The 8,664-nt window shown below is 33.4% G+C and overlaps 1 pseudogene; it reads right to left on the bottom strand.

The window, feature by feature from the left end:
- Positions 1 to 131: 131 nt before the first annotated feature.
- Positions 132 to 2,164, bottom strand: LOC122591803 (annotated as a pseudogene).
- Positions 2,165 to 8,664: the final 6,500 nt, after the last annotated feature.

Raw genomic sequence — 8,664 nt, 5'->3', positions numbered from 1 at the left:
TCGTCCCCAAAAACCAACTTTCTTGTAGTGACCAAGACGGACACAGACAGAATTAGATTCTCAAGTAAGTAGAAACACGTCATAGAAGATTTGATTTTGTTTCTCAAATTAATTAATTAATGCATAACTAATTACTTTAGTATCAGCTTCTTGATGAGATGCGTCAACCAATCTCGAATGCCATGAATTTCTTCTTCGCTTGATATTTTAGTATAGTTGGCGTCTATAACTGTTTTACTTGTTTTGTTACCTGTGGACATCACCTTGGCTGAGACATTGAGGATACCGTTGGCATCTATGTTAAAGCAAACCTTGACAGTTTGTTTATATGCAGGGGCGGCTGGGATTCCATCTAGAGTGAATGAGTCGAGGAAGATGTTCTCTTTCACTTTTCTGCTCTCACCCTGATATATTTTGATTTCCGCGGATACTTGGTTGTCGTAATTTGTATCATAGACACACTCCTTGATGGTAGGAATGGGTGTGTTTCTTGGGATCGCAACACTCATGTCAATTAGACCACTCATATCACCCCCTTTTGTAGCCAAAATGCCAAGAGAAAGAGGAGTTACATCTAATAGTTGAAAAACTTTCTTGCAATATTTACCATCCAAATTTGCAGCCAACACTGCTGCACCATAAGCCACAGCTTCATCCGCATTAATGCTCTTGCAGAGGGTTTTCCCATCAAAGAATTCTATCAACATTTGTTGTATCTTGGGAATCCGTGTTGATCCACCAACAATAACTATATCGTCAACATCCTTCTTGTGCATATTAGCGTCTCTCAAGCAATTCACCACGTGTTCAATACACTTTCTGAAGAAGCCGGCGTTCAAATTCTCAAATCGCGCTCTGGTGATTTTCATTGAAAAGTCAATTCCCTCGTACAAGGAATCGACTTCAATTGATGTTTGAGTTGTCGACGACAAATCCCTCTTTGCTTTCTCACATGCAACTTTCAACCTCATCATTGCTTTTGCATTCTGGCTCACATCCTTGTTTTCTTTATTCTTGAATTCTTGGACACAATGTTTCACCATCGCCATGTCGAAATCCTCGCCACCTAGATGAGTGTCACCCCCAACGGCTTTGACAGTAATGTTACCAGCCGCCTTGTTGTTGATAAGGAGAAGAGAAACATCAAATGTTCCCCCTCCCATATCAAAGACAAGAACATTTTTTTCTACTTTCACAGTACTCTTATCTAGCCCATACGCAATTGCAGCAGCTGTTGGCTCGCTAATCAAACGCATGACGTTAAGGCCAGCAAGCATACCGGCATCCTTGGTTGCTTGTCGTTGCTTGTCACTAAAATATGCTGGAACAGTTATCACTGCATCTTTAACTGTTGTTCCAAGGAATGCTTCAGCAGCTTCTTTCAGTTTTTTTAGAATCATGGAAGATATTTCTTCAGGTGAAAATAACTGTATCTGATCTTCCGATTCATGATCATGGCCGTCAAATACAACCATTGGCTTTTCCCCATGCCCTTCAACTACCTTAAAATTAAAGGCCATGATTTCATGTCCTCATGCACTCTGTTGTCACTGAATTTGTTTCCCATTAGACGCTTAACATCTGCAAATTAAGAAAAGGGATAAGTTTGCTGGAATGTAACAAACTTTGTACGAATGTCTATAGTAGGAAATAACTAAAGTTTTGTGTATTGTATGTAAACAACTTAAAAAAATGTTTATTGTATGTAAGAAAACATACGTGGCAACCATATAGAGGTGCCATTTGGCTGATTTTAATTGGTTGAATACATTTTCTTACATACAATAAACATTATTTCGAGTTGTTTACATACAATACACACAACTTTAGTTATTTCCTACTATAGACATTCATTCAAAGTTTGTTACATTACAAAACCAATTAAGTTCATCAATTAAATGAGGAAATAAAATATATATGTATGAGATTCTAGCTAGCTCAAACGAATGTACTTACCAAAAACCGTGTTTTTTGGGTTTCTGGTGATTTGATTTTTTGCGGCCTCGCCAACAAAGACCTCAGTGCCGTTCCAAGCAACGCACGATGGGGTAACCTTGTTACCTTGTTCATTAGGAATGATCTCAACACGATTGTGCTCATGAAACCAGGCTGCTACACACGAGTATGTCGTACCAAGATCAATGCCAATTGTTCTAGTTGACATGTTGCTGAAATTAATACCTACTTACCTGTAAAAGTACAAAGAATATATAAGTGATTAAAAAACACTCGACGATCACTTTAAAGCTAAAGATTACGGGGAAAGTAATTAAAAAACACTCGACGATCACTTTATAGCTAAAGATTAATAGTTTAATTAGGCTTTAATTATTGATATATCTTCGTTGGTTTAATTATAATTAACCCTAACATATCTAGATACATACATGATTTCTCCCCGATATGATATCTTCAAATAGATTGAAACCGATTTGCATGCTTAACAATTTAACATCACAAACCATTTTTTATTAATAGATCAAATCAATAACTTATATGAAAAAATTTCTCGTTAGTTTTTAAGATTACAGACCTTGATTTATGAGCTTGATCGGACTTGTAAACACGAATTTTTTTTTTTTTTCTCTTCGTTATGACAAAAATAACTCCGGATTAAACTGGAGACGAGAATGTAATTATAATTAAATTTTTGCTATAATACCAGTCCTAACTCTACTTTTTAGCCATTATTCATTTATGGTCCAACAAAACCTTTTATTTATTTATTTAGCTACAACAAGCATATCTACTCAGAAGAAGAAAAAAAAACTATCCTGACAAAAGTTAAAAAACATTAAGCCGAATTATAGATAAAAGTAAAGAAAATGATATTTTAATAACAAATTTAAAAACAGAAAAAAAAAATCAAAACTTAAGGAACTTAAATGTGAAAATAAACTTTGTTTGGCGAAAGTTTAACAAAAGTTATGTGGTAAAAGATAAAAGGGAAAATGTAAAATGTAAAAAAAAAAAAAGTTTTCGTGGAGAAAAAATAAGAAAGAAATAAACTTTTGAAAGGAAAAACATAGAAACCAAAAGTTATGTGATAAAAGTTAAAAAATTTAAACTTGAAAACAAACTTCTTTAAATTCTCTTTTGTGACTACCGTTAGTTATCCAAGCAACACTTAACGGTCATTAAGGTCGTTTTGTGCAGTAGCAACTTGCACCTCATGCATAGTTTAAAAAGTAAAAGCCATGTGGTAAAAAATAAGAAAGAAAAAACCTTTTGATAGGAAAAACTTAAAAACTAAAGATTATGTGGCAAAAAATAACTAAAGCAAAACTTTAGTGGCAAATATTAAAGGGATAAGTATCTTGTAATGTAAGAAACTTTAAACGAATTGAATGTCTGTAGTAGGAAATAACTAAAGTTGTGTGTATTGTATGTAAACAACTCGAAAATAATGTTTATTGTATGTAAGAAAATGTATTCAACCAATTAAAATCAGCCAAGTGGCACCTCTATATGGTTGCCACGTATATTTTCTTACATACAATAAACATTTTCTTAAGTTGTTTACATACAATAAACAAAACTTTAGTTATTTCCTACTATAGACATTCGTACAAAGTTTGTTACATTCCAGCAAACTTATCCCAATATTAAAATACTTAAGCTTGATAACAAACTTCATTAAACACCCTTTTGTAACAACCGTTGTTTATCCAAGCAACACTTAACAATCGTTAATTCTGTTAGTTTAGTTGGTTGTGCAATTGCAAGTTGTGCCTCATGCATGAGGGGGTGTACTTTTAGCTAGAGTAACACCCCCTAAGAAGCCGACCTTACAAAGTAGTTATATATAATAGAGCCCCTATGGGTGCGTTTGGCACAAAAGTTTCGAGCTGAATTGTGGCTAGGGGCTTGGAGCTATAACTTGGAAATTGAGATAGGGGCTAGGGCTTCTATTTCAATCATTCTTACACAGACTTTTATTTTAGAAAAACTTTTGAAGTTTTTAGGAGCTTTTAGAAGCTGAGCTTTTGATTTCAAATGAATATACAAACAAGGTTTATATTTAAAAAGTGGCTTATATTTAAAAGTTTGAGACTTTTAAGCAGGGAGCTTAAAAGTCTCTTGCCAAACAGACGACTAATGTAGTCTTTGATCGACATGCGTCTTTTTTATCTCCTTTTAATTAAATATGTATGTGATAATCTATACTTAATATAATCATAAAATAGTACTAATATTTAAAATATACTCATATTTTGATAACACTTTTTTAAAGATATTTATTTGAAATAAAATGAATGTATTAACATATATAGATTTATTAATTAACTAGAGTAAACATGTTCGATATATAGTGTTGATATAATATACTCATGATATCTTTATAACGCTATAATTATATTTTTTTTCTAAAAATATTGATTTTCATAAGATATTGTAATAATATATAACTTGTAGTTTCTAACCAATCTTACAATACAACATGTTCAAAAATACTCGTAACAAAGAAAATAAAAATATCTTGATGTACAATTGAAACTAAAATTGAAATTACAAAGATATAAGTTATAACAATACATACATGTTTTTTGTTGCATAATACAAATCTAAATTTTTTTACACATATGGTTGTTTGAAATCTAAATAACAGAGAGCTTTCCAAGCATTTTGGGAAATAACACAACTGGTTATGACTGTAAACATCAATTAACTATGAACCAATAAAATATCATTCATTACACACAAAAAGAAATAATAATAAAAAAAAATTGGTATAAGAAATAACTTGAAGAATAGAACATGATAAAGAAAGAAAGTATCTATTAGTAGAGAGGATACCACAGTAAACTAAATTGATAAATAGAGAATACATAAATAATAATACGACTAGAAGACATAAGAAAAAGAAAACAATATAAAAACATAACAAAATGAAAAGATATGATTAAATGGTATAATAATCAAGGTTTTATCAAACCATTAGCAGAAAAGGATGTTGTAGACAATACATAAATAATAATATGTTATTTATCTTTACTCCGTTATAAAATAAATAATCTCTTTTTATTTTAGGTAATTCTACCTTTGAATAATTGGAATTACCTTTGACTTTTTATGTTTTGTCCTAATGAATTATAATTTACACTTTAAACCTTTATTTTAATAATTAACACTTTAAGTCCTTATTTTTAAAAATTTCCACCATCACAATTACATTAACCTACACCACTTGACACCGCCGCCACCACCAATAGTACCATCACCGACACCACTAGACCGTCTTTCCCACCACCGTCGCCGCATTGCGCGAGTACCATGCTCGTGTGTAATTAATTAAAGCAAGTGTTTATGTGGCAGCTCACTGGGTGATGATTTCTCAAGTTCTGATAGATGATTAACGTATGAACGTCACGTAAGAAAAAAATAATGTGGAGACATAAGAGACATGTCACTTCATCGTTTAGAGATAAAGAATTATATATAGAGAGACTCTTATATATATATACATATATATATATATATATATATATATATATTTGTAACACCCCAACAAGGCGGAATTATGGGGGGTTACACCAATAGCACAGCACGACATGGAAATTATGTAGAGCAAAACTAAATGCATAAATGGGATTCAATAATCCTTACAAAACATTCCATAATACAAGTATCAGCTTAAACATAAACATAACCCTTGATCGGGAATAATGAATTAGGGATCCATGAAAAAGTCCAAGTCCAAAGCTAGCATGCAATGAAACCTCCAATACATCTTTAATCCATATGCTTACCTGAAAAGTGTACTAAATCGTGTCAACATAAGGTTGGTGAGTTCGTAGGGACAAGTAATAGGAAACAGGTGTCGGGATAACAACCGTTTAACCTATTAACATCATAACGATCACATAACCTTGATACAAACATATAACCTTGATTAGATCACAAATGATCATCTAACGAGCTTGTAATCCTTGATTTAATACCAAACGATCATATATCGTACTTGTAACCTTGGTTAAACAACCAAACGATCATATACAATGAGCATACCGAACATAACGATCATAACAAACATATAACAACATAACGATCACAACGAACATATAACCTTGAAACCTTGAAAACTTGATTTGGATCATTTAAATGATCACATAAATTGGATCAATAAACGATCACAAGCCTTGAAACCATGATTGGGTCATTAAAGGGACCTCATAACCTTGATACGAACACATAACAATCATACATCCTTGATTGAATTGATAAACAATCCCATATCCATGATTTGATCAATAATTGATCATTTAATCTCGATACGAACATATAACGATCAAACAACCGAAGAAACACCATGTACCTACACTTCGTACGACCCTGCATTCAAAGAACCTTCTATGCTTATATATAGGGTCACCCGCAGCCTTCCCACCACATCTCCAATTCTTTGAATGCATCATCGTCTTCCAAGTATGTACAACTATCCTAATCTCAACAAACATTCATAACCACAAGCATAATCAATCGAGCAACAAGTCTATACTTCAATCTAACAATCAATCAATCAATCAAATCAACAAACAAACAAGGATGTACACTTTTCAGCCCGTATCTCAATTGAGTAGGGAAGGCTACGAAACTCACCTTGACTGGCGAAAGAAGTTAAGATCACGTTAAGATGAGATTATAAGTGATTAATGTGCTCCACGCGTCCACAACCTAATATAATACAGAACAAGTTAAGGGTCTCACTTTGTTCTGGCCATGACTCTTAACCATGAACGACTCAAGAGACTTGAACAAGAAATCAATGGACCCGAAAGAATGTGTACAAGAGGGTGAGGCTCGACCCAAGGACCATGGACGATCAACAAGCTCAAACGATTCTTTTGTAGACTACTCGACTCATTTGTAGACTACTTTCATATGCGTAGACTATTTTTAGTTTTGTGTAGACTACTCTCAGTTTGTAGACTACTTTCAGTTTTTCCTTGCCTACTTCCAGTTTTGCAGACCACTTTTGGCACACAAGATGACCAATTGAGACAAAACTTAATTCTTAACAAATGCAGAGGGCTCAATGACCTTTTCAGAAATGTAAGGTTTGACACTTGAAGACCTCTAACGAACGAGTTACGGTGCTCTCAAAACAGGCCTGCACACATTTCGACTAGTTGTAACCTTGAAACCAAACACACCTAGTTTTGACCCAAACCCCTTTTGGACCTCAAATTTGATTCGGTGATCTTCTTGACTCAAATTGAATATGAATAAATGTAATTTAGCATAAATGAAGGTAACCCATTACACAAATCGACCCATAGTAACAATTTCTGCCCAAGAAACCATTTTGACCCATTTCACACATGTCAAACCCTAATTCGAACTAGAGTATGCTTTAAAGGATTCCAAGACATAACTTAAGTAATGTTTGACATATCTATTGTGAATAACCATAACCCACTCCAAATACTTGAATCAAACCTCACAATTTAGCTCTAAAAATTGTTTTTACCCATTTTGTAACTCTAAGGAACCCTAATGACTTCAAATTCGACCCAAGGAACTTCAAGACCTGTTTTCAAGTGTAAGTAACTAGTTTTGGACATAATTAAACATAAACCATCTCATAAATTTGTTTCATTTCATCCCAACAAGTCTCAATTTCACTCTTCACCTAATTACATAACCAAAACCCTAGTTTTTGACCCATTTGAGTTTTGACCTAAAAATTGACCCAAGAACACTTGCATAAGACCAAGAACATAATTACAAACATAAAATGATGATTTTAGGATAGATTTGGCTTACCAAAAATTCCAACAAAATCCAAATCCGAGTTTGACCCGAAAAGGAAGAATTCTTGCACTTTGATGAACCCAACTTTTGATATGATACTAAAATGATGATGAAGATGAAAAGCCCTAACAAATTCTTGCTTGAAACATTAAATTTGGTGAATTGAATTTAGAGAGAGAGCAAGAGATGCAAGATTTCTTGCATTTAAGAGTGTGAGAGAGAAAGAGATGGAGAATGAATGATTGGTTGGGAGGGTGGGAAGAGATATGAGGAGAGGGTTGGGTATGTTAAATGGGTATGGGTAAATGGGTTGACCCATAGGTGTCCAACAAAATCACTAGTTAAAAAACATTGAATTAAAACGACCACTCAATACACGCCAAGTACCATGAACACAAATTCAACCACCCTTAAGCTCGATCATTTAATATCAACTAAATTAGTTAATAGAATTGTACATATAATCACATAGTCAAACAAGTCAAATTTAGCAAATGTTACATCATTCTCCCGTTAAAGGAATTTCGTCCCGAAATTCGACGAAAGTCTAGTCCTTAAACAAATGGGAAACCTACTGAAAAGATTCCACCTGAAAATAAGTCTTTTTGTCATATATATATATATATTGCAGTCAGATGTAGAAAAATCACAACCAAGATGAAGTGAAATCATTACCAAGATGAAGTAACATTAGAACCAAGATGAACTAACATCGAAACCAAGATGAACTAACTTCAGAACCTAGGAAGAAATATGTGGTATCCATCTAGTAAGTGTTTTAATTAAATAACGGTACCTACTGGCGGTATTACCGAATACCGGGTTTGATCGGTAGTCTGGTACAACTAGCCCAATATTTTGTCCGATATTTAACTATTTGTTACTTCCGGTATTTTCCGGTTTCCTGTA

The sequence above is a fragment of the Erigeron canadensis genome, chromosome 3 (genome assembly GCF_010389155.1).
Source record: "Erigeron canadensis isolate Cc75 chromosome 3, C_canadensis_v1, whole genome shotgun sequence".
Taxonomy (NCBI): Eukaryota; Viridiplantae; Streptophyta; class Magnoliopsida; order Asterales; family Asteraceae; genus Erigeron; species Erigeron canadensis.
The sequence above is the reverse complement of the archived record's forward strand: the minus strand, read 5'-3'. Positions and strand labels throughout refer to the sequence as shown.